A 25,147-nucleotide genomic window follows, 5' to 3' on the forward strand; every position below is an offset into this window, starting at 1 on the left:
GGCTGCAGCTTTCCGCAGGCCGGAGCCCCCTGTCTCTCCCCCACCCCCAGTCCTCCTCCTCGCAGCATTTGGACAGCACCCGCACGTCGCCTCCCTGGGACTCGTCGGTTCCGCTTTAGCGATCCTTTGGCAGAAAGGCGATGAGAGTAGGCAGGGGCTGTTACCCGGCCGAGAGGGGCGAGGGGGTGAGGATCCCTAAGCCCCGGCCCCTTCCTCGGGAGCTTTGAGCCCTTCCGCCTGGCAGGGCGCGGGCTCCCGAGCGGGCGGCATGCTGGAACAATGAGGCAGAGCGCGCCCAGCCCGGCGGGAGCGTTGCAGACCTGAGCAACCCAGAGGAAGGGGCGCCCGCCTGGGAGTCCCCCACCGCTGCAGTACTTGTTTTAATTTGGGGCTCGGAGGGGAATTGGGGAAGAAGGGAAGCAAAGTTGTGGTTTCCAGCCTCTGCTCCACCCCAATCTGGCACCCCATTCAGGCCAGCCCTAAGTGTGGCATTGTTCTTTGATTTTACCTTTTGGAGATATTGGGCTCATGATTCAGCACCAGGCCGAGGGGAGGGGGAAGGAGAGGCTGGGCCCAGTGGGTTCACGCCGCGAGTGGGTGGGCGGCGCTCACGCAGGCGGGGAAGAGAGAACGCAGTGATGCAGGAGAAATCGCGGCCCCGCCCCGCTCTGCTGCTCCAGACTTGGTTCAGGACGGAGAGTGTGGGCAGATTGGGCGTCTTTTTCTGCCCTCGGCTCGGGTTTTCTTCCAGTCACAGTGCTAACCTCACTACCATCTTAGGAACCAAAGCCTTTCAGGGCATTTTGTTTTCTGACCCAGAGCAGATCTCAGGCCACTGTTCCTCGGTGGGTAAAGAAATATTTTGTTTATTAGCTTTGTTATTTGGAAAGTTTACACACATCCTCTAGGAGTTTGGAGCTCCTGGATCTCTTCTGTGTCTCAGTGAGAACTCTTCTATAACTGTCCATCGGACCAGGAGGTATAAATTTAAATTTTGGGGGGGCTTACTTTTATCAAAAGACCGTATTTCTCCTTGCCTGGTTGTTCACAGGGCCAACTTAACTCCCAGTAGGCAACGTTTGTGGTAGGTGTGGGGAGCTAGGGCAGGGAGGTCTGGCTCTAGTTGTATGAATTTAAGAGAAAGCAGTTGCATTTTCTGAGATTACCAAACCTCATTAAGTGTGAGTATTGTAATAACACTGTTTTCTTTGCTTCTGAGGAGATTATGAGTAAGTGTTTTCACTGTCCCCCTAACTTTTCCTTGGCCTAGAGTAGGAATTTCTTTTCTTTTTTTAAAAGTTTATTTATTTTGAGAGAGAGAAAGAGTTGGGGGGGGGGCGGGCAGAGAAAGGGGGAGTGAGAGAGAATCCCAAGCAGGCTCTGAGCTGCCAGTGCAGAGACCCATGTGGGGCTCGAACTCACTGTGGTATTATGACCTGAGCCTAAATCAACAGTGGGTCCCTCGACTGAGCCACCCAGGCGCCGCTAGACTAGGAATTTCTTGAACACTCATGGTTCAGGTGTGGATGTTCAAGTCAGTTTTGATCTTGATCTCTGTGCATTGTTGACTCAACCATGAGACAGGCATGTGAAAATTTATTCTGAGCATTAAAGTTCTTCTTAGTGAAGCTTTGGATCATTATTCTTCAGTATTTTCTTTGGTTTCAGATTTCTTATATGGTGGAGGTTTTTTCCTCTTGGAAATGTGTTTCTCAAATGGGATTTGCATAAAAATCACATTGGGAAATTGTTAGAAATGCATATTTCTACATCTTCTAGCAAGAGTTTTTCTTTTTTTTAATTATTTTTTTTTTATTTTTTTAAAATTTTAAGTCTCGTTAACATACAGTGTTATATTAGTTTCAGGTGTACAATATGATTCAACACTTGTATACATCACCCAGTGCTCATTACAGCAAGTGCACGCCTTCATCCCCATCACCTGTTTAACCCATGCCCCCCACCCACCTCCCTCTGATAACCATCAGTCTGTTCTCTATAGTTAAGAGTCTGTTTCTTGGTTTGCCTCTCTTTTTTCCCTTTCCTCATTTGTTTTGTTTCTTAAACTCCACATATGAATGAAATCATATGGTATTTGTTTTTCTCTGATTGACTTATTTCTCTTAGCATTATACTATTTCCATCCATGTCATTGCAAATTAGCCAGAGTTTTTCAACCGATAGCTGATATGAAGTCTAGGAATCTGCCTTTTAATTAGCATTTCAGGTGATTGACAAGCACTGGATAATTTATATTTAATGGGAACATGTCCCAGACAGTTTACCCAGAAGTCATCAAGAGACTCCCAACTCAAGTGATGAATTAGGAAAAGAAATACTAAAGTATTATACTAAAGTGTGGTCACTGGAAATTTTCACAGAAAAGAAATATTGGAATTGTGCAGTCTTGATCCTCTCTGGAAATGCTTTAGTACTCGGATTTTTCTTTGCTATGAAGTATATATGACGTGGGGTGCCTGGATGGCTAGTTGGTTAAGCATCGACTCTTGGTTTTGGCTCAGGTCATGATCTCACAGTTTGTGAATTTGAGCTCCACATCCAGCTTCACATTGACAGCATGGAGCCTGCTTGGAGTTCTCTCTTCTCTCTTTGCCTCCTCCCCCCCGCCCCCACCAACTTGTGTGCGCATGCTGTCTGTCTCTGTCTCTCTCTTTCAAAATAAATAATAAATAAACTTCAAGAAATAAAGTATGTGTGATGTAAATGACTTAGAAAAATGTAGTAACATGGAGTAAGAAATAGAGGTTTTTTTGGCGAAGATGTTAGCCATGTCTGTCCTGATTTCATTTTATTACCAGCACCTAGTGTAATACCTAACACTGAGTAGGCATTTAAAAATAACATTAATAGCTAATGTCACTGAGCTAATATCATATGAGGTAGGTACTGTAATCCTCATTTTACATATTAAAGGTAAGTGATGAAGCCAGGATTCCAACTGTGGCGGTTTGACTTCAAATTCTTTTTATCTTCACCAGCATGCTATACTGCCTCTTAGGAATTGAAAATATCTGCTGCATTGTATAGAACTACAGTGTTTAAGGCACAGTCACCTGCATCATTATTTTTTAAAATTTTAGTTAGCATGCAGTGCAATATTGGTTTCAAGAATAGCATTCAGTGATTCATCACTTAACAGCACCCAGTGCTCATCACAAGTGCCCTCCTTAATGCCCATCACCTGCGTTATTGCCTTTGCTCTTTAGCCTCTGAGTAGACATAATCCCTCTTTTGCAAATAAAAAAACTGAGTCTCAGATAAGTTAAATGACTTGGCAAAAATCATATATTTAGTAAGTTAGAGGAAATTAGAACCTCGGGTTGCCTTCTAATTGATTTTCTATAGCATAATGCTGTGGAATGTTTTATAAGATAATGGGGCATGGTGTGAGGGTAGAGAGAAAACAGGCTCAGGTGATAGCTTTTAAAACTCAGCTTTTAAAAACTCAGATGATAGCTTTATTATTTTTCTTAAGACAATGAACTGACCTTATCATCTGGCTAAATATATTTCAGACAAGTTAGAAAGCACTAGGTCAAGGCCAAAGGTAGACTCCCCAGAATTGGAAACTATAGTTATTTCCAAGAAAAAGGCAAGAGAGAATTTGCAAAATTTGTACAGGATACCTAAAATTGAGAGAAGTACACTATAGGACCATATCACAGCTAATCTTTTTATCTGAGTGATCAGTGACCTGTTAGGTTCTAATAGGACCATGGAAGTTACAAAGCAAAAAAAGCAGCTCTACTAACCAAGAATTGGGGATGTTGTTTGAGGATCATATCCAGAGATACAACTGAGAAGCAGGTCTGTGAGTAGAACTGAGAATCCCAACACCTATACCTAAATCTACACCGAACCAGAAGTTTCAATAAATGTGAGCATTTAAAAGTCCATTTTTCAGAGGTAGACATTATTCTCATTTTAATATGTAAGGAATCCGAGACTCAGCATGAGGAATGTGCCAGAGGTCCCATAATTTATAAATTATAGATCTAAGGTTTAAGTTCAGGGTTGTTTGCTTCCCCAGTCCACTTGATGAAGGCCAGGAACTAAAATAGTATGCCAAAAAGGTGCCATGTCAAGCCCATCTAGGCTTAAGCTGGTATAAGAAATCAATGCTGTATAAACTTAATCGCTTTGGACTAGAAAAGAAGGTGAAGAATGTACTAGTGTGGAAAATAAAAGATACAGATGGCTATCAGAGGCAGTAGCTCGGAAAGCAGTCTTTCAATGTTGAGCTTAGAATTTAAGTACTACCAGAAGCAAAACAAAAGTGCATTCTTTAAAATTTGTTTTTGTTAATTACAGTTGCTTAAAACTTGGGAGTTCACATGGGAATTTGGTTTTTCTACCGTGTAACAGAAACTGTCAGTACACTGATGCTTTAGAAAAATAATATTTGCAGTAAGTATAGGGAACGTCTGTTGAAAAAGCATTAGGTTTCTGTTTTTGCTTTTTGAGGCAAGATTATAAAAGATCTTGAGTATAGTTACTTCCTTTTCTTTCTTTTCCAGTTGGTTGTATTCTATTTTTCTTAAGATGAGACTATTTGTGCCTTTTTACTCGCCTCATTCTGTATGTATCTATTCCTTCTGAAACAAAATAAAATTTCTAATGAGTCATACATGTACTTCCCCTACAGACTCTCCCATCTCATTTTGCTAATTTGCCTTCCTGACATCTTTTCTCAAACACATTTTCCCAAAGATATGTATTTTTTATACTTTGTATCTGCTTACACCTTGTCTTGATGACTCCTGGGTTATATCTTTGCTCTGTTTCAAACTCTGTAGTCTTTACTATCTTTAGAACCAGTGACTAGACTCTAAATGGAACCTGTCATCATCAGGAAAATGGTCTACTGTGAGAGAATTTTGGTCATAAAAAAAGGTGGGGTGTTTTTAAATTTAGAGGCTCTTCCTCTTTTACATAAAATTTTATGAAAAATGTCTGTACAAAAGAATATGTAAAACATAGATGTTTTTTATAAACATAAATTTACTAATTTTCTCATAATTTTTTTGTAGTGTAACTTTTTAAAAGTTTATTTATTTTGAGAGAGAGCGCATGTACATGTGCACCTGTGTGAGAATGAGGGGGTGAGGGGAGAGAGAGAAAGAGAGAGAGAGAATCCCAAGCAGGCTCCATGCTATCAGTATGGAGTCCAATGTTGGGCTTGATCTAATGAACTGTGAGATCATGACCAGAGCAGAAACCAAGAGTCGGATGCTTAACTGACTGAGCCATCCACATGCTCCTGTAGTGTAACATTTTAATTCCCTTATCATTTATGTTTTGTGTATAGCATACACTATGGCTTGAATATTGGTATCCCCCCAAAATTCATGTCAAATGTGATAGTACAGGAAGTGGGGGCATTGGAAGATGCTTAGGTCATGAGAGTGAAACGCTCTGAATAAGATGAATGGGATGAACAGCCCTCTCTTTAAAAAAGCCCCACAGGGTTCCCTAGCCCCTCCCACCGTGCCAGGATTCAGTGCGGACTCTTCGACTTGGAAGAAGGTCTTCACCTGACCATGCTGGCACCCTAATCTTGGTCCTCTAGCCTCCGGAACTAAGAACTAAATTTCGTTATCAACTACCCAGTCTGTGGTGTTTTGTTATAGCAGCCTGAACTAAGACATTCTAGAACTATTTTCTTTGTGGTTACCATGAGGATTACATTTAATATCCTAAAGTTACTGTACTCTAATTTGAAATTATATCAGTTAAATTTCAATAACCTATAAAAACTCTGCTCTTTTTAGCTCTATATGCACCCCTTTTAGTTACTGACATCACACAATTACATCTTTATACATTATGTGTACAAAACATAAACTAATCGTTATTTTTAAAAATGCATTAATCCCCAAAGAAGACATACAGATGGCCAACAATCACATGGAAAGATGCTCCACATCATTAATCATTAGGAAATGCAAATCAAAACCACAATGAGATGTAACCTTACACTTGTCAGAATGGCTAGGATAAAGAAGACAAGAGATAACAAGTGTTGGCCAAAATGTGCAGAAAAAGGAATCCTCACAGTTGGTGGGAATGTAAAATGGTGCAGCCACTGTAGAATACAGTATGGAGGTTCCTCAAAAAATTAAAAATAGAAATAGAACATGATCCAGTAATTCCACTACTGGGTATTTACCCAAAGAAAATGAAAACTTAATTCAAAATATGCACATTCTGTATGTATATTTCAAACACACACACACAGAAATATTATTATCCATAAGAAAGATGTGCTCTTGCCATTTGTGACAATGTGAGTGGACCTAGAAGGTATTATGCTAAATGAAATAAGTCAGACTGAAAAACATATATCATATGGTTTCACTTTTATGTGGAATCCAAAAAAAACAAAACAAAAAGCTGAAACAGAGTCATAACTACAGAGAACAAACTGATGCTTGCCAGATAAAAGGGCGGTGTGGGGAGAATGAGCAAAATGGGTGAAGGGGAGTAGGAGATACAGGTTTCCAGTTATGGAATAAATAAGTCATGGGGATAAAGGTACAGCACAGGGAATATAGTCAATGGTATTGTAATAGGGTTATATAGTGACTGATGGAAGCTACACTTGTGAACATAGCATAATGTATAAACTTGTGGATTCACTGTATTGTACACCTGAAACTATTGTAACATTGTGTATCAACTATACTTCAATTAAAAAATGTATTAGTGCCTTAAATTATGTAGAAAACAAAATGTGAAATTATAAACAAAAGTCATAATGCTAATTTTTAGGTTAGTAATTGTTTTTTTTTTAATATATTGGTACCTTAGATCATGTAGAAAACAAAGAAACAACATTACAGAATGTTGTTTTAATAATACTAGCTTTTATAATTGCCCAAGTATTTACTTTTACTGAGAATTTTATTTCTTCAGATGGTTTTGAGTTACTGTCCAGTGTGGTTTCATTTCAACCACAATGTGGGAGTCCCTTTCCCACATTTCTTGGGAGAAAGAAAGACACAAAGGGAGTCCCTTTCACATTTCTTGCAGGGCAAGTCTGGTGGTAACAAATTTTCTCAGCTTTTGTTTATTTGAGATGTCTTAATTTCTCTCTCACTTTTGAAGGACATTTTTGCCAAACATAGGATTCTTGGTTGACAGATTTTTTAAAAAGCACTTTGAATATATCAGCCCAGTGTATTCTGGCCTCCAAAGTTTCTCATGAGTAATCTGCTGCCAATCTTATTGAGGATTCCTTGTACGTAATATCAGTTCTCTCTCGCTGCTTTCAGAATTCTATCTTTGTCTTTGTCTTTCAGCAATTTGGTTACAATATGTCTCAGTGTGGGTCTCCTGCTTGGAGTTAGTTGAGCCTTTAAATGTTTATATTCATGTCCTTTAGCAATTTTGGGGAGTTTAGGGCATTGTTTCTTCAAAAAAGTCTCTGTACCTCTTTCCTCTCCTTTTCGTACTCTTACAATGTGTATGTTGGTCTGCTTGATGGTGTCCTGTGTTTCCCTTAGGCTCTGTTCATTTTTCTTCGATCCTTTTTCCGTCTTTTCTGCAACCCTGATAATTTCAATTTCCCTGTCTCCAGCGGCTCATCATTTCCTTTACATGCTCAAATATCCCTATGAATTGTTCTTGTGAGTTCTTCAGTTCAGTTATTGTACTTTTCAGCTCTAGAATTTCTTTTTGGCTTCTTTTATGTCTATTTCTTTGTTGATATTTCCATTTCTGTTCAGTGTTTTCTTGACTTTCTGCATTTTCATTTAGTTTTTTTGAGCATCTTTAAGACAGTCATTTTAATAAGATGTTTGTTTAGTAGGTTCACCATCTGGTCTTTCTCTGGGACGGTTTCTATTTACTTTTTTTTTCTTTTGAATGGGTCATATCTTCCTGTTTCTTTGCATGCCTTGTGATTTGTAAGATTGGACATTTGAATCCAGTAATGTGATGAGAAATAAGAAAGTTACTTTCAACTTGGTAAGTTCCCTGTCTACTCCCAGAATCCTCCCCTGCCCCACCAGATTGCTGTAGGGGCTTAGTGTGCCTGGGAGCTAAATTGTTGACATTTCTTTTCTCCTATGCATCAGTTTTGCACAACTGGCCTTTTTCTTTCAAAACTGCAGCATTCCCACAGATGTGTGCATGTGAATAAAAATGCTAAAAACAAAACAAACAAAAACAAGCACTCCGCCCATCTCCTCAGTACCACCTGGAAAAAATATTTACATTCTTTTCAATAAATAGCAAGCACTATGAAAAAAAAAATAGGAAAGTCAGATTCTCTTCCTTCCCCAGGGTTTCCTGTGTTTGGGATTTGTTTGTTTTCATCTTTATAGGGTGAAATATATGTCTTTATGCTGACAATCAGCCTGAGGTATAAAGTTAAGACATTCTCAGGTCTTTTTTGAGCCTCTGCCATTCTGTGGGCATGTGTGGTGAGTTTTTTATTTTCCCTGTATATGCAGTTACCTTTGAATATCCTAATCTTTAATGTCTGACTCCCAAAAGAGGAAAAAGTGAAAACTGAAGAAGGGAAAAAAGGGACTGGCCCTTGGGGCATCTGGGTGGCTCAGTTGGTTGAGCATCTGACTCTTGTTTTGGCTCAGGTCTTGATCCCAGGGTCACTGGATCGAGCCCCATGCCAGGCTCTGCACTAAGCATGGAGTCTGCTTAAGATTCTCTCTCTCTGTCTCTCTCTCTGTCTTTCCTTTTCCCTCTCCCCTGCTCCCTCTTTCCCCCTTCCCACCCCCCCACCTCACCCCCACCCCCGCCAAAAAGGTACTGGCCCATTAAATCTCCTGGAAGTCACTTCACTGAGAAGGAAGTGGCAGTCAGCAATGGGGGAGAATACAACTCTGTGTCTGTACCTTTGTGATAAGAAGCAGCAATCAGCAATTGGAACACAAATCCCCAAATTTTGGAGGACAGGGTCCTTACTGACTACCCTGACTTCTGTAAGCTGTGTGTAATGCGCATTAACTGCCTGCCATAGGGCTGAGGGGAGGAGGATCAGTAGCCGCTGCTGAGTTAAGAGTTGAAATTGACTAAAATTAACTACAATCTACCGTTCATGCCTCCCCCCAGAAGTTGTAAGCCTTCCAGAGTTCCAATAGTTCTATCAGGTAGATTCTGTCAGTGTAATTGTTGTCATGGTAGGGAGACAGATTCCTGGTGCTTCCACTCTGCAGACTTCCCAACTTCATTTTAAGCTCTAGAACTATTTGGATTTTATTTTTATGGCTAGTATGATGTAGAAATCTCTTGGACTTTTTTTTCCATATGGACAACCAAGTGTCCCAGACTCATTAGTGAATAATACACTTTTTTCCCATTGATCTCCAAACTGTATTGTCAGATATTACTCCTGAATATGTATGAGTCTGTTTCTGCACTTTTTTATTGTGCTCCAGTGCTCTTTGTCTATCCTTGTGTCAATAACAGTTTTAATTGCTGTGGTTTCATAGTGTCTTCAAATATGGTAGAACAGGTTGTCTCATTGTGTTCTTATTTATTGGTGTTTTGAACTATTCTTTATTCTTGGCTTTTGCTTTTGTATAAAATTTTAGAATCAGGTTTTCAAGTTCTTTGGAAAGCCCATTTGGGATTTTTTAAATTAAAATTGTATCCTGTTTGTAGATTAATTTGATAGAATTTTTACTGTAGTGAATATTTCTATTCATGTACATAGTATATTCCTTCATATATTTAGATTTTGTTTGTTTATGTCTTTCAATAGTTTAAAAGCTCTCCTTGAAGGGATGGCTTTTATTTGTTAGATTTATTATTTTCCTTGTATTTTTTAGTTGCTATGATTTTTCCTTGTTATATTTTTTACTAGCTATTAATAAAAATGCAATTGATTTTTACATATTTATCTTATATCTAGCAACCTTGCAAAACTCTCTTATTAATATTTGTGTGTGTGTGTGTGTGTGTGTGTGAGAGAGAGAGAGAGAGAGAGAGAGACAAAGGGACAGAGAGAAAGAGTGAATGTGTGAGAGTTGGGAAGGGGCAGAGAGAGAAAGAGAGAGAATCCCAAATAGGCTCCATGCCCAGCACAGAGCCCAACATGGGGCTCTATCCTATGACCATGAGATCATGACCTGAGCCCAAATCAAGAGTCAGATGTTTAACCAAAAAGCCAGCCAGGTGCTCCTTATTAATTTTAATGAACTGTCTTTGATTCTGTAGAATTTTCTATGTAATGAAGCATACCACCTACAATATTGACAGCTTTATTCATTCCTTTTTAGTCTTTATCTTTTAAGTCTTTTCCTTATTTTAGAATAAGAACATTCTCCTTTTTTCCTAAATAAAAGTTTTTTTTTTAATTATCACTGGATATGGAATTATAATTCATTTTCTGTATTTATTGAAATAATCATATGGTTCTTATTCTTTAATTTGTTCCTGTGTTTAATTACATTAAGGTATCTTTTGTGTTGAAGTGATCCTGCCTTCCTAGAATAAGCCAAGACATACTGTATTACCTTTTTAAATATGTTGCTAGATTTTCTAATTTTTAAAAAATATTTTCAAGCATGCTTATAATCAATATTCCCTTTTCATACTTACTTTGTCTGAATTTCAATATATCAAGTCTATATTGACTTTATGAAATGAGTGGAAGATGATTCTTTCTTTCTTTTTTTTTTCCCTATTCTCTAGAAGAGTTTATATAAAATTAGATTGATCCAGTTTGGGAAAACTAGTTTATTAAAACTGTTTACTTTATAGTAAGATTTTGAACTATTTTTTTTTAAGTTTATTTATTTATTTTTATAGAGAGACAGAGACCACATGAGTGGGGAAGGGACAGAGAGAGGGAGACAGAGAATCCCAAACAGGCTCCACACTGTACATGCAGAGCCCAACATGGGACTCGAACTCACAAAACCATGAGATCGTGACCTGAGCCGAAACCAAGAGTCAGATGCTTAACTGACTGAACCACCCAGGTGCCCCAAGATTTTGAGCTGTTGATTTAGCTTCAGTATGGGTTTTGGAACAATTAAAGCTTTTTATTTCTTCTTGATTCAGTTTTAGTAATTCATATTTTTCTTGGAATCTGTCAGCTTAGCATGAGGTTGTTCTTAATTATCTGTTATTTTCTCTGCTTAATGTTGTGTTTTCCTTATTATATCTTTTATTGTTTAATCTGTCCTTTTTTCTTTATATTTACCTAATTTCCATGTATCTCTATTATTTTATTTTTTTACTTTCTTTGATTTTATTCTATATTCTCTTTTTAACTTAAAAAGTTGGATACTGAGCTCACTGATTTTCAGCTTGACTTCTTGTATCCTATATATGTTGATATGCAGTAGATTAATTTTCATTTAGTTTCAAGTATTTTAAATTTTTTTTTTTTCAACGTTTATTTTTGGGACAGAGAGAGAGACAGAGCATGAATGGGGGAGGGGCAGAGAGAGAGGGAGACACAGAATCGGAAACAGGCTCCAGGCTCTGAGCCATCAGCCCAGAGCCCGACGCGGGGCTCGAACTCACGGACCGCGAGATCGTGACCTGGCTGAAGTCGGACGCTTAACCGACTGCGCCACCCAGGCGCCCCTAGTTTCAAGTATTTTAAATGTCTACAATGATTTGTACCATGGTACAAATTTGGTATGGATTTTTAGGACATCTGGTTGGCTCACTCAGTAGAGCATGCAACTCTTGATCTCAGGATCATGGGTTCAAACCCTATGTTGCATGTAGAGATTACTTAAAAATAAAATCTTTAAAAAAAAAGAAAGAAAGTATGGATTTTTCTAAATTTTGTTACTTATGTGATACTTAATTTTACTCTAGTTAATATTATATAGCAGTACCACTTTCAGTGGTCATAAAAATGTTCTGTGTCTGTACTGTCCAATATGGTAGTCACTAGCCATGTATATCTTTTGAAGGGTTGAAGTATGGCTAGTGAGAATGAGGACCAAATATTTACTTTTATTTAATTTTAGTCAATTTAAACAGCCTCATGTGGTTAGTTGCTACAGTATTGAGCTGTTCATGTTTATACTCATGCTGTGAACTTTGTTGAAATTTACTTTGTCGTCCTAGTACATGTTTAATTTTTATAGATTTCCACAAAATCCTGGAAAGCATTTTATGTTTTCTAATTTTTGATGGACTGTGCTTATATATGTTTGCTAGCTCAAGCTTATTTTTTTTTTTAAAGAAGAGTGAATGAATGGGTTTATTTTAAAGACAAATAAGTTAATATAAATAAAGTATTTAAAGGTTGCATTTGCTGTCAAATCACTTTAAAAAATTTTTAATTCCAGTAGAGCTAAAATATAGTGTTATATTAGTTTTGGATGTACATTGTAGTGATTCAATAATTCTATATAGTTTAAGCTTATTAAATGTATATTCATGTTTTCCATACTCTGATTTCTGGACTGTTTGATCTATCAGATACTGATATCTGGTAGATACTTTAAAAATCTGATAGAAATTTTAAAAGATGATAGTGGATTTGTCAATTTCCCCTTGGTCTGTCAAGCTTTTATTGACTTTTGAGCTGTGTTGTTAGGTGCACATGAATATGGACTTCTTACATTTTCCTGAAGAATTGAGCCTTTTATTCCTATCTAGTGATCCTCTTTATCTTAAGGAATGCTTTTTGCCCCAAAGTCCATTTTGTTTGATATTAGTATAGATGCTTCATGTTTCTTTTGCTGATTTAGTTTGTGAGCATACTGAGCAGAATTGGCTGGAGTAGGAGGCTGACTAGATCACACAAAACAAATCATCTTGTCCATCTGATTTTTGAGTACCTTCTCTGCAGTGAATGCCGTCTGGTGAGCATTCACATGGAACTGACTATACTTATACTCCATGCCCATTCCAAAGGTCCAGACACATACTTCTTTGAAATACCTGACCATCTGCCCAAAATGTTAGCTACTGTCTGTGAATTAGAACAATGCCATACCTTTGGCCATGTGCTACAAGCCTCATGGGCTCTGTCTGCTCTCATATCTATCCGTTCTACTAGAAGACAGTGTAAGTTTCTTCTTTGCTGTCTCTTCCAGAGGTCATGAATGCCTTTCATGGGCAAAATCTAAATCAGAAATCTAAGATGCGATTATAAGAACTGTAGTATTTTACTTCCCACACTTATAGTCTCTGCAAATTAGAACGGTGGAGATAGTCCTGAACATGACACAGTTGATATTCAGCAGAAAGCGTAACCAAAATTTTCCGAATAGCTGACTCAAAGATGATTAAAGGCCCAGACAATTGCTGACAAACCAAATACTTATAAAATTGACTTTTTTCAGTGACTATACATGCAGGTGTATTTGTTTGTTTGCCTTAATGGAAATGATACTTCCCATCTGCTTTTTTTCTTAAAATAGGTGAACATATTTTCTTATGATTAGGTATTTTTCAATCACATGATTTCAGATGGGTCCATATTTTGCATAGCATAGCCATGACATAATTTATTTCCGTTATCCTACAGTTAGGCATTTAGAGTGTTTCCAATTTGTCATTCTATAAATAATGCTATAATGAACCTTTATGTAGACAAATACATATGCACAGTCTCGATAATTTCCTTAGGATAAATTCCTGGAAATGGAATTGTTTTATTAAAGGGTATATACATTTTTTAATGTTTTTGAATGTTTCCAACTTTATGTGTACAGTTGACCCTTGAACAACTTGGGTTTTAACTGTGCTAGTAACACTTAGATGCAGAGGTTTTTTTGATAACAGTATATAAATGTATTTTCTCTTCCTTCTGATTTTATTAATTTCTTTAATAAATTATCTTTTCTCTACCTTTACTGTAATAATACAGTATATAATAGCTATGGGATAGAAAATGTGTGTTAATTGACTTATTATTGGTAAGGCTTCTGGCCAACAGTAGGCTATTAGTAGTTAAGTTTTGGGAGAGTCAAAAGTTATATGTGGATTTTTGAGCATGTGGGGGGTTGGCACCCCTAATATTGTTCAAGGGTCAACTGTTTATATTTTTTTAACCATTGCAAGTTATGATAGCCAAAAACTTTATCTCCTTTAATTAGTATTTTATCGGGGCACCTGGGTAGCTCAGTTGGTTAAGCATATGACTCTTGATTTCAGTTCGGGTCATGATTTCATGGTCATGGGATCGAGTCCTACATCAGGCTCCAAGCTGAGGGTTGAACCTGCTTGGGCTTCTCTCTCTCTGCCCCTCCACTGCTCATGCACATGTGCTCTTTCTCTCAAAATAAATAAATAAATAAATAAATAAATAAATAAATAAATAAATATTTTTTAAAAATTAGCATTTATTCAGTTACTAGTAAGACTGAACTTTTCCCTCTATGTCTCTTACCCATTAGTATTTCTTCTTAAATGTTTATTCATTTTTCAGAGAGAGAGAGAGAGAGAGAGAGCGAGTGCACGCAGGGGTGGGGAGGGGCAGACACAGAGAGGGACAGAGTATCTGAAGCTGGCTCTGTGCTGACAGCAGAGAGCATGATGCTGGGCTGGAACTCACACACTATGAAATTGTGACCTGAGCTGAAGTCGGACACTCAACTGACGCAGCCACCCTGGCACCCCAGTATTTCTTCTTTTTATCTGTTACTTACCTTTCTATTTAAGTCTTCTCACGTGTGTATGAATATATATGACACACACACATACACACAGTGCCTGAATCATGATGGCATTCTTCTTCTAGAGGCATCCATTGAATAGTGTATGGAATGCTTTTGTATTTAAAATAAATAAACAGACTGTTAAGTGATTTACTTATTTCTTCTAAGATTCTGAAGTTGTAGGACCTGCATTATTCCTTGAAATCCTCTTCCTTAAGGGTATTGCTAGCAGAACAATCTGAGAGTCAGCATGGTAGTGTTCTGAGCTCTATGTGTAATCATCTCATTGTAGTTCATATCTCTGCTCTGGCTTAAACATTTTTAAGAGATTCATTTTTGTGAGTTAATGTTTTGTTTTTGTTTCCTTAACCCATTTTGTCCCTTTCTATATGAACTCCCTTTGTTGTGATTTTGGAAATCATTCTGGGTCATTCAGACAAATGTTTTCAAGTTTATTTTTTCAAAAGAGATTTTACAGTATAAGAAAATATATTTCCTTTTAATTTCAGTTGCTAAGAAACCGTTTCCTAGGTGCTATGTCTTTTCTCTGTAAAGGCTCCAATGTCCTCATAGTTCATCATCTTGTGGGGTTTAATTTTTGCTGGAAAGATGAAGTATAGATTTTTTCAAAGTTTACAGTCAAGAAAATTAGAAATACATACTCCCAGCATCTCCAATATATTAAAATGATTATTTTCCATATTTAAAAATTTTGAAGATTCCCTTTCAACATATATAAATTTATAGCTGGGTGGCCAGCTTCCAGTGATTTAGAATATCACGTAGAATGGAAAAGTCCCAGAAGTCTTTATTGAACATAAAATCCACTATATGAGAAGATGAAACAGTATATATATTTTTTAGTTTTCCCCTTGTGAGCCATTTGTATCATCCATAGTAAAATGTTAATTCCCATCTGGTTTTCTTCTATCCTGTTGTCTGCCTCTTTCCCTTTTAAAAATTTGCATAGTGTTCAGGGAATTGAAACAAATTTAGTTTAGCAAAACATATTTAAGAGGGTAAAAATCTGGTGCTAAAGAAACTTGGCATGCATTCTAAAGGATTTTTAGATTCTTTATAACAAAGATAATCTTGATTGCTTGGTTGAAATGTAGTTATGAACGAGTCAAGCACATAACATTTATTCTTAATAGTACTGTGCATCTCAATACTTTTTCAGAACTACTTTATATTAATGTAAATATGTATTGGGTACCTACTGTGTGAGCTTCCATTTAAAAGTTTTTGTTTTTTGTTTTTTGTTTTTTGTTTTTTTTTTTGTCAAGAAGTACAAACACGAGTAAGACAGTTTCCATTCTCCAGAAATTTTTAGGCTGTGATTTCAATTTTGACCTTTTTAATAGGAACTGAAGTTTTTCTAGTTTAACAGTTTTATTGAGCTATAATTATATACTATACAATTCACTCATTAAAAATGTACAATTCAGAGGCTTTTAGTTTATTCAGAGTTGTGCATTCATCACTCAGTTTTAGACCATTTCATTAGCCCCAAAAGAAAACTTGCATCACCTCCTAATCCCCTCCTGCTCTCCAGTCCTAGGCAACCACTCATCTACTTTCTGTCTCTACAAATTTACCTATTCCTGGCATTTTATATAAATGGGATCATACAGTATGTGGCACTTTGTGACCCCTTATTTAACATTGTGTTTTCAAACTTTATCCATGTTGTAGCATATGTTGGTTCTGCATTTCTTTTTATTGCTGAATAATATTTCATTGAATGGATATACCATATTTTGTTTATCTGTTTATCAGTTGATAGATATCTGGGTTGTAGTTTATCTAAATACATATTTTATATGTCAATATTTACTAGCGTAAATATATGCATAGATTGATGGTTATGATAGTTTCAGATAGGAAGCCTTTCTTAACTTTAGATGAGATGCAAACTAATAACTATGTATTTATAAATATTCCACAGATGCATTCTATTTTATTATTCATTCTACTTAATAAAAATTATTTCTGTTTTTAGAAGTTTTCTTACCAAAAAGGAATTTTTAATATGGTGTTTTGCCTACGTTGGATTTTTTAAAATGTTTCTTTATTTATTTTGAAGAGGGGGAGTGGCAGAGAGAGGGGGAAAGATAATCCTAAGCAGGCTTCACACTATCAGCATAGAGCTTCACTTCACAAACTGTGAGATCATGATCTGAGCCGAAATCACGAGTCAGTCACTTAACCGACAGAGCCATGCAGGGCGTCCCTGTTTTGCCTACATTATAATGAGACTTCTTCCCATAAACCACTTCATTATTTTATAGTCATGATTCAGATATTTGTTTTATTTTACAGTACACTTACATCACACTTAATATATAATTTCCCTTTTCTTCATTAAGTCCATATGTAGCTCTTCAAAGGGCTTAAGCATATAAACCAAAAGTTCAGAGTTATCTATCTCATTCACTCCTAGTACACAAAGGTAGAGTAGGAAAGGATAATCATACACAAACATCTACTGATGTCTTTTTCTCTCATCCCCAATATTTACTTTGTTGCAGATCCGTGCTTATCTCAGTCTGTTGATGTCACCCCTTACGACCTTCCCAGCCTGCTCCACCCATACCATACTCCTTCTGTTCCTCCGGCATGCCAACACATTCTTCTTACACACTATACACATTGTTTTGTACCTTGAGTTATTTTTCACATTATATATTTGTAACTGTTTCAAATGAGCTCCCTTATTCTTTATAACTACCTTAGGTTCACAGGTGGATAAACCATAGTTTATTATTCAGTCTCTTGCTGGTGGGCATTTACATTGCTTCTAGTATTTTGCATGTGTATGAGTATATCTGCAGGATGAATTAATTTATTTTTTTAATTTTACTTATTTACTTATTTTTTGACCTGTAGCAAAAATTACTGTCAAACTCCACTCATTGGGCCAGAGACCCTCGTGGTGTTAGTGATAGACTTGTCCTTCCTATAGCACACTACCTACACTTGTGAGTTCATCAGGATGAATTCTTTTAAGTAGTATTGCTGGGTCAAGGAGTATGTTTATTGTATTTTTGATAATTATTTGCCAAATTGTTGTCTAAAGATGTTATATATATTTTAATTCCCACCTGCAATGCATGAGGATACAAATTTACATCCCAACCAATGAAAAGATTTATCATATTTCTGATGTTTGTGAATCAGATATATGTAAAAAGTATTGATCTATCTTTTTTTTTTATTAAAAAATTTTTTTTAACGTTTATTTATTTTTGAGACAGAGAGAGACAGAGCATGAATGGGGGAGGGGCAGAGAGAGAGGGAGACACAGAACTGGAAGCAGGCTCCAGGCTCTGAGCCATCAGCCCAGAGCCTGACGCGGGGCTCGAACTCACCGACTGTGAGATCGTGACCTGAGCTGAAGTCGGACGCTTAACCGACTGAGCCACCCAGGCGTCCCGGTATTGATCTATCTTTTAAATAAAATTTTGATTTTAACTTAACTTAATATTAATCAATTGAAATAAATTAAAATTTAATTTTAATTAAATGAATATGTTTTCATATGTGTGGAACCATTTGATACTGTGGTTTTTCTCAACTTCTTATTTGTATCCTTTGTCCACATTTCTTATTTCACATTTAGGTCTAAGATTTGTTTGGGACTGATTTTTATTCATAGTGAGAGCAAGAGGTGAGGGTTCATTTTTTCCTCCATATGAATATCCACTGACTCAGCATCATTTTTGGAAAAGATTATCCTTTCTTCACTTATTGCAGTGGCACCTTTGTTGCGTCAGATGATAGTATATGTGTGGGTTTGTTTCTGAAATCTCTAGTCTTTTCTATTTGTCTACTTGTCTATCCTTGTGACAGTAGCACTCTGTTTTCACTACTGTAGATTTTAAAAATCTGTTGGTGTCTGTTAGTATAGATCCCCCAAATTCTTCTTCAAGATTTTGTTTCTTATTCTCCACTCTTTGCCTTTCCATTTGAGCTTGTTAATCTGTATAAGAAGGACTTATACAAGAAAGAAACTTGCTAATTTGTAGAAGAAAGATTACTGAGAATTTGTTTGGTATTATAACCAAACTGGAGATCACTGGGGAACATGGACACATTTATAATACAGTCTTTTTAAAAAAATTTTTTTAAATGTTTTTATTTACTTTTGAAGGAGAGAGAGAGAGAGCTTGAGTGAGGGAGGAGCAGAGAGAGAGAGGGAGACACAATAGGAAGCAGGCTCCAGGCTCTAAGCTGTCAGCACAGAGCCCAATGTGGGGCTCGAACTCATGAACTGTGAGATCATGACCTGAGCCGAAGTCGGACGCTTAACCGACTGAGCCACACAGGCGCCCCTGTAATACAGTCTTCTAATCTGAGGACATGTATATACCTCTTTCAATAGTGTTTTCTATTTTTCTGTAGAGGTCTTAAATATCTTCCATTGCAATTCAATGATACATTGGAGCAGCTCATACTAGCTCCTGAGAGCTGATCAGGTGCATATCTTCCCGGTTCCACATTCAGTGAGTCTCACTGGTAGATAGAAATGAGCCATGGTGGTAGTATTTATATCACAGAAACTGGCAAACACTACAAATCAGGATTTTCCCATACCTACCTACTGCTAAGGGATGGTTGTTAAATATTTATCAGCACATCGGTTAGATTTATTACTAGATCTGTCAGGTTTATACTGGTATATAAATGATATTTTTATTATTATTTTTAAACGTTTATTTATTTTAGAGAGAGAGTAAGTACAAGCCGGGTAGAAGCACAGAGAGAGGTGGACAGAGGATCTGGAGTAGGCTCTGTGCTGACAGCAGAAAGCCTTTTACAGGGCTCGTACTCACAAACCATGAAATCATGACTGCTTAACCAACTGAGCCACCCAGGCGCCCCAATGATATTTTTATTATTAAAAATGAACGTATAGGGGCGCCTGGGTGACTCAGTCGGTTGGGTGTCCCACTTCGGCTCAGATCATATTCTTACAGCTCGTGAGTTCGAGCCTCGCGTCAGGCTCTGTGCTGACAGCTCAGAGCCTGGAGCCTGCTTGGGATTCTGTGTGTGTGTCTCTCTTTCTACCCCTCCTCCGTTCATGCTCTGTCTCTCTCTGTCTTGAAAATAAATAAAAATTAAAAAAAAAAATAAAATGAATGTATAATGTACACATGGTAAAATTTATGTCCTTATTTTCTGTCCATATATTTTCCTTAGTGAAGCATTGGTTCACGTCTTTTGCCCATTTTTAAATTGGGTTATTTATTTCATTATTATTGAAGAGGATTGATGTTAATTCTTTAAATGTTTGGTAGAAGCCATCTGGTCCTGGAGTTTTTTGTGATAGAAGTTTTTTGATTACTGATTCAATCCCTTTACTTGTTATTGCTCTGTTCAGTTTGTTCCTGTTTCTTCCTGATTCAGTCTTGGTAGGTTGTACATTTTTAGAAATGTATGCCATTTCTTCTAGGTTATGTAATTTGTTGATATAAAATTGTTCATAGTAGGGGCGCCTGGGTGGCTCAGTCGGTTGAATGTCCGACTTCGGCCCAGGTCATGATCTCACGATTCGTGGGTTTGAGCCCTGTGTGGAGCTCTGGGCTGACAGCTCAGAGCCTGGAGCCTGCTTCGGATTCTGTGTCTCCCTCTCTCTCTTCCCCTCCCCCACTCATGCTCTGTCTCTGCCTCTCAAAGATAAAGAAACGTAATAAAAAATTTTTTTAAAATAATAAAATTGTTCATAGTAGTCTCTTCTAATTCTGTGTGTTTTTGTAGTGTCAGTTGTAATGTTTCCTCTTAATTTCTAATTTTATTTGAGTCTCTTCTGTTTTTTCTAAGTCTAGGTAAAGTTTTGTCCATTTTAGCTTTTTTAAGAACCAGCTCTTAGTTTCGTTGGTTTCTCTATTGGTTTTTTTTTTTTTTTTTGGTCTCTATTTCATTTATTTCTGCTCTGATCTGTAGTATTTCCTTCCTTCTGCTAACTTTGGGCTTAATTTGTTTTTCATTTTCTAGTTCCTTAAGGTGTAAAGTTAGGTTGTTTCTTGAGATCTTTCTGATTTCTTAATACAAGAAACCTTTTATATATATAAACTATAAACTTTCCTCTCAGAATGCTTTTACTGTCTCCCAGAGTATTTGATATGTTCTATTTCCATTTTCATTTTTTTTGAGATAATTTTTTATTTCCCTTTTGATTTCTTCTTTGATCCAATATTCTGTTTAGAAGGGTGTTGTTTAGGGGCACCTGGTGGCTCAGTGGGTTAAGCATACAACCCTGGCTCAGGTCATGATTTTGCAGTTCAAGTCCCGCATCGGCTCTCTGCTGTCAGCGCAGAGCCCACTTTGGATCTTCTGTCCTTCCCTCTCTCTCTGCCCCTCCCCTGCTTGCACTCTGTCTTTCTCAAAATAAATAAATTTCTAAAAAGAAAAGAAGTGTGCTGTTTAGTTTCCACACATTTGTCATTCTTCTCATTTTCCTCTTGTTGATTTCTAGTTTGATACCATTGTCAGAGAAGATAGTTAGCATGATTTCAGTGTTCTTTTTATTTTATTTTTTTAAGTTTATTTATTTTAAGAGAGGCTGAGAGCATGAGCAGGGGAGGGCAGAAAGAGAGAGAGAGAGAGAGAGAGAGAGAGAATCTGAAGAAAGCTTTGAGCTGCCAGCTCAGAGCCCAACATGGGGCTCTAACTCACGAAACTGTGAGGTCATTACCTGAACTGACATCAAAAGGCTGATGCTTACCTGGCTGAGCCACCCAGGTACCCCTTGATTTCTGTGTTCTTAAACTGGACAAAATTTATTTTGTAGCCTATCATATGAGCTATCTTGGAGAATGTACCATGTGCATTTGAAAAGAGTGTATATTCTGCTGCTGTTGGAGGAAATGTTCAGGTCCGTTTGTTCTGAAGTATGGTCCATATCAATATCTGCTTATTGATTTTCTGTCTGGACAATCTATCCATTGCTGAAAGTGGAATATTGAAGACTCCTGAAATGATCTTATTGTTATCAACTTCTCCCTTAAGATCAGTTACTATTTGCTTAATATATTTTGGTGCTTGGCTGTTGGGAGCATATGTATTTATGCTCTGATGTGCTGACCTGTTTATCATTATTACTGACCTTCTTTGTCTCTTGTTACACTTTTTGACTTGAAGTGCATTTTGTCTGATGTAAGTATGGCTATGCCCACCTTCTTTTTGTTTCCATTTGCTTGGAATAGCATCTTCCATTCTTTTTGAGCCTAGTTGTGTCTTTAGAGACAAAAGAATGTCCTGTAGGCAGCATATAGTTGGGTCCTGGGCTTTTTTGTTTTGTTTTAAATCCATCTAGCTACTCTATGCCTTCTGGTTGGTGAGTTTAATTCATTTACATTAGGGTGATTATAGATATGCAAAGATTTACACTGCCATTTTATATTTTGCCTTCTTGTTATTTTTCTCTCCACTGTTTATTTTTCCTTTTGTTTTTGTCCGCCTTTACAAGTTAGTGGTTTTCCATGGTGCTGTGCTCAGTCTCCTGTTTTTTGTTTTTTTTTTTTTTTTTTTTTTTTTTTTTTTTTTTTTATGTTTCATATCACTGCTTTAGGTTTTGCTTTGCGCTTAAGTTTATTTATTTTAAGAGAGGCTGAGAGAGCATGAGCAGGCGAGGGCAGAAAGAGAGAGAGAGAGAATCCAAAGAAAGCTTTGAGCTGCCAGCTCAGAGCCCAACATGGGTCTCTAACTCACAAATAAATAAACTCAATTAAGTTTACATAAAACATTTCATAGATTAAAAAGTCTTTTGTCATAGCAATTTATCTTTATTCGCCTATAAAAGTACCATCCTTTAACTCTTCCTCTTTTTTATTTTTAATGTCAAAATTTTTCCTTACATGCTATGATTTTATTACCAAGTTGAAACTATAGTTATTTTTAATGCTCTTTTCATTTAACTTTTATACTGTAAGAGTTTAATGTACAATTGTAAAAAAGTTTCCTATTTCTGTTACCTTAATCAGTTTTGTGTACTTTTGTCTTTTTGTTTTAGTTTGAAGAATTCCTTTCAACGTTTCTTACAAGGCAGGTCTAGTGGTGGTAGAATGAACTCTTATCTTTTGCTTGTCTAGAAAAAATTTTATTTCTCTTTCATAGCTGAAAGATCATTTTTTCAGATAGAGTCTTCTTGGCTGGCAGTTTTATTTTAAATACGTCATTCCACTCTCTCCTGGCCTATAGAGTTTCTGCTGAGAAATCTGCTGATTGACTGATGGGATTCCTTTGTAAGTTACCGTCTTTCCCTGGATACTTAAAAAAAATTTTTTTTAAGCTTATTCATTTATTTTGAGAGAGAGAGTGCATACATAAGCAAGGAAGGGGCAGAGAGAGTGGGAGAAGGAGAGAATCTCAAGCAAGTCATGCACTGATGGTACAGAGCCCTATGTAGGGCTCAAACTCATGAACTATGAGATCATGAAGTGAGCCAAAATCAAGAGTTGGATACTCAACTGACTGAGCCACCCAGGTGCCCCTTCCCTGGCTACTTTTAAAATTCTTTATTTTCATTGATTTTTGGTAATCTTAATATGTATCTTAGAGAAGTTCTTTTTGTGTAATAAGTTATTCTATTGGCTTCATGGATTTGTATATACAGTTCTTTCCCCAGATTTGGAAGGTTCTCAGCTATTTTTTTTTAAATAAACTCTGCCCCCTTCTCTCTCTCTTCTCATTCTGATATACCCATTCTTCTTAGGTTGACTTTTCTAATGGGTCTGGTGGTTCTCATAGTATTTTTTCACTTTTAAAAAATCTTAGTTCTCTCTCCTCTTCCACCTGAGTCTTTTTTTTTTTTTAAGTAAGCCCTACACCCAATATGGACTTGAACTCACAACCCCAAAATCAAGAGTCTCATGCTTCATCAACTGAGACAGCCAGGCACCCCACCGGAGTCACTTCAAGATTCCTATCTTCCAGCTTACTCATTCTCTCTTCTATCTGATCTCTATTTCCAATGCATTCTAATACATTCTTCATTTCATTTACTGAGTTCTCCAGCTCCAGAATTGCTTTTTTTTTTTTTTTTTTTTTTTTAAGGATTTCAGTCTCAGGGCACCTGGGTGGCTCAGTTGGTTGAGCATCCGACTTCAGCTCAGGTCATGATCTCACAGTTTGTGAGTTCGAGAACCACATTGGGCTTGCTGCTGTCAGTGTGTCAGCACAGAGCCTGCTTTGGATCCTCTGTCCACACACCCCCTCTACCCCTCCCCTGCTTATACTCTCCCTAAAATAAATAAATAGTTTTTAAAAAGAATTTCAATATCTTTGGTAAAGTACTCCTTCTGTTCATTCATTTTATTTCTGATATCATTGTATTGCCTTTCTGAGTTTTCTTGTAGCTCATTGAATTTCTTCATAACAGCAATTTTGAATTCATTGTCAGATCACAGTATTCCCTTCCATGTCTTTGGATTTGGTTGCTGGAAAATTGTCATTTTCTTTTTATAATGCCATATTAATATGACTTTTTCGTGTTGTTTGATGAAAAGTGTCTCTGCTACCACATTCGAAGTTGCAGATACCTTTCTCATTTAGGCAAGGTTTTATTTGCTTTGATTCTAACAGTTCAATAGATTTGGTTATTAGAAGTCTTCCTTTTGTTTTCCAGAAGGTGGTGCTATAGCACATGTTTTTGGTTTCCTTGACAAAAGCTTACAGCTGCTAAAGTTAGGAGCATTTATATATATATTATGTTTATTTATTTATATATATATAAAGCTAGAAGAGGGGGAAAAAAGGGTGGGTGGCTTTAGAGGGGGGAAATGTGTACTTAGCACTTGGAATTTGGGGTGTGTCCATAGCTGGAAGCCAGCCTAGTAGGGACTCCTTGAATGGAGGGATTTGGGTCTCAGAGGTCCCTGTGTGGTCCTTTTGTCAGAACCCTGGGGCAGACAGCAGGAGACATTTTTCTTCAGTTCTCTTTGCCTACTTCTTTTTCCTTTCTGTCTCCCCCTTTACTGCGTTTTTACCTCAGAGAGAGCAAAGGTCCCTCCAGCTGCAGAATGCAGAACCAGCCTGGCAGACCCCCACTCATTGCCTTTACACTATACCTCTTTAAAGGCTTATGCTTCCCAGCTAATATATTTGATGCTGGAGGCTCTATAGCCCTAGGTTCCATGACCTCCTCTCTCTCCCTGCAGCCTCCTCTGTGGTCCAGTCCACCCACTTTTTGGTGCACAGATGAATGGATCTCTTGGGTGTTATAGTATGTTGTGGAGAGGCTCTTTTTTTCTTTCTCTTTTTCTTTCATTCGTTATAGATGTCCAGTTAGTTTTAAATCAAAGAGGTGAGAAACTCATGAGGAAGGACTCATGTCACTGTGATGCTGATGTCATTCTCCTCATATTATCTTTTAAATATCTGTAGGATCTGTAGTGATATCTCTTTGTCATAACTGATATTGTTGATATGTGATTTTATCTTTTATTTTCTTTGAATTGTCTTAAATTATTAAATCATTCTGGTTGATCTCTATTTCTGGTTCATTGATTTCCCACATCTTTATT

At 37.1% G+C, this 25,147-nt stretch overlaps 1 protein-coding gene and 1 pseudogene across 3 annotated transcripts in view; one reads left to right on the plus strand and one right to left on the minus strand.

Annotated features, from left to right (window-relative positions):
* Window positions 1-25,147, plus strand: part of ATL1 (atlastin GTPase 1) — a 71,404-nt gene that overhangs the window by 323 nt on the left and 45,934 nt on the right. The window lies entirely within an intron of this gene.
* On the minus strand, window positions 17,503-17,643 carry LOC123584574 (annotated as a pseudogene).

This window comes from Leopardus geoffroyi, chromosome B3, assembly GCF_018350155.1.
Source record: "Leopardus geoffroyi isolate Oge1 chromosome B3, O.geoffroyi_Oge1_pat1.0, whole genome shotgun sequence".
Classification (NCBI taxonomy): domain Eukaryota; kingdom Metazoa; phylum Chordata; class Mammalia; order Carnivora; family Felidae; genus Leopardus; species Leopardus geoffroyi.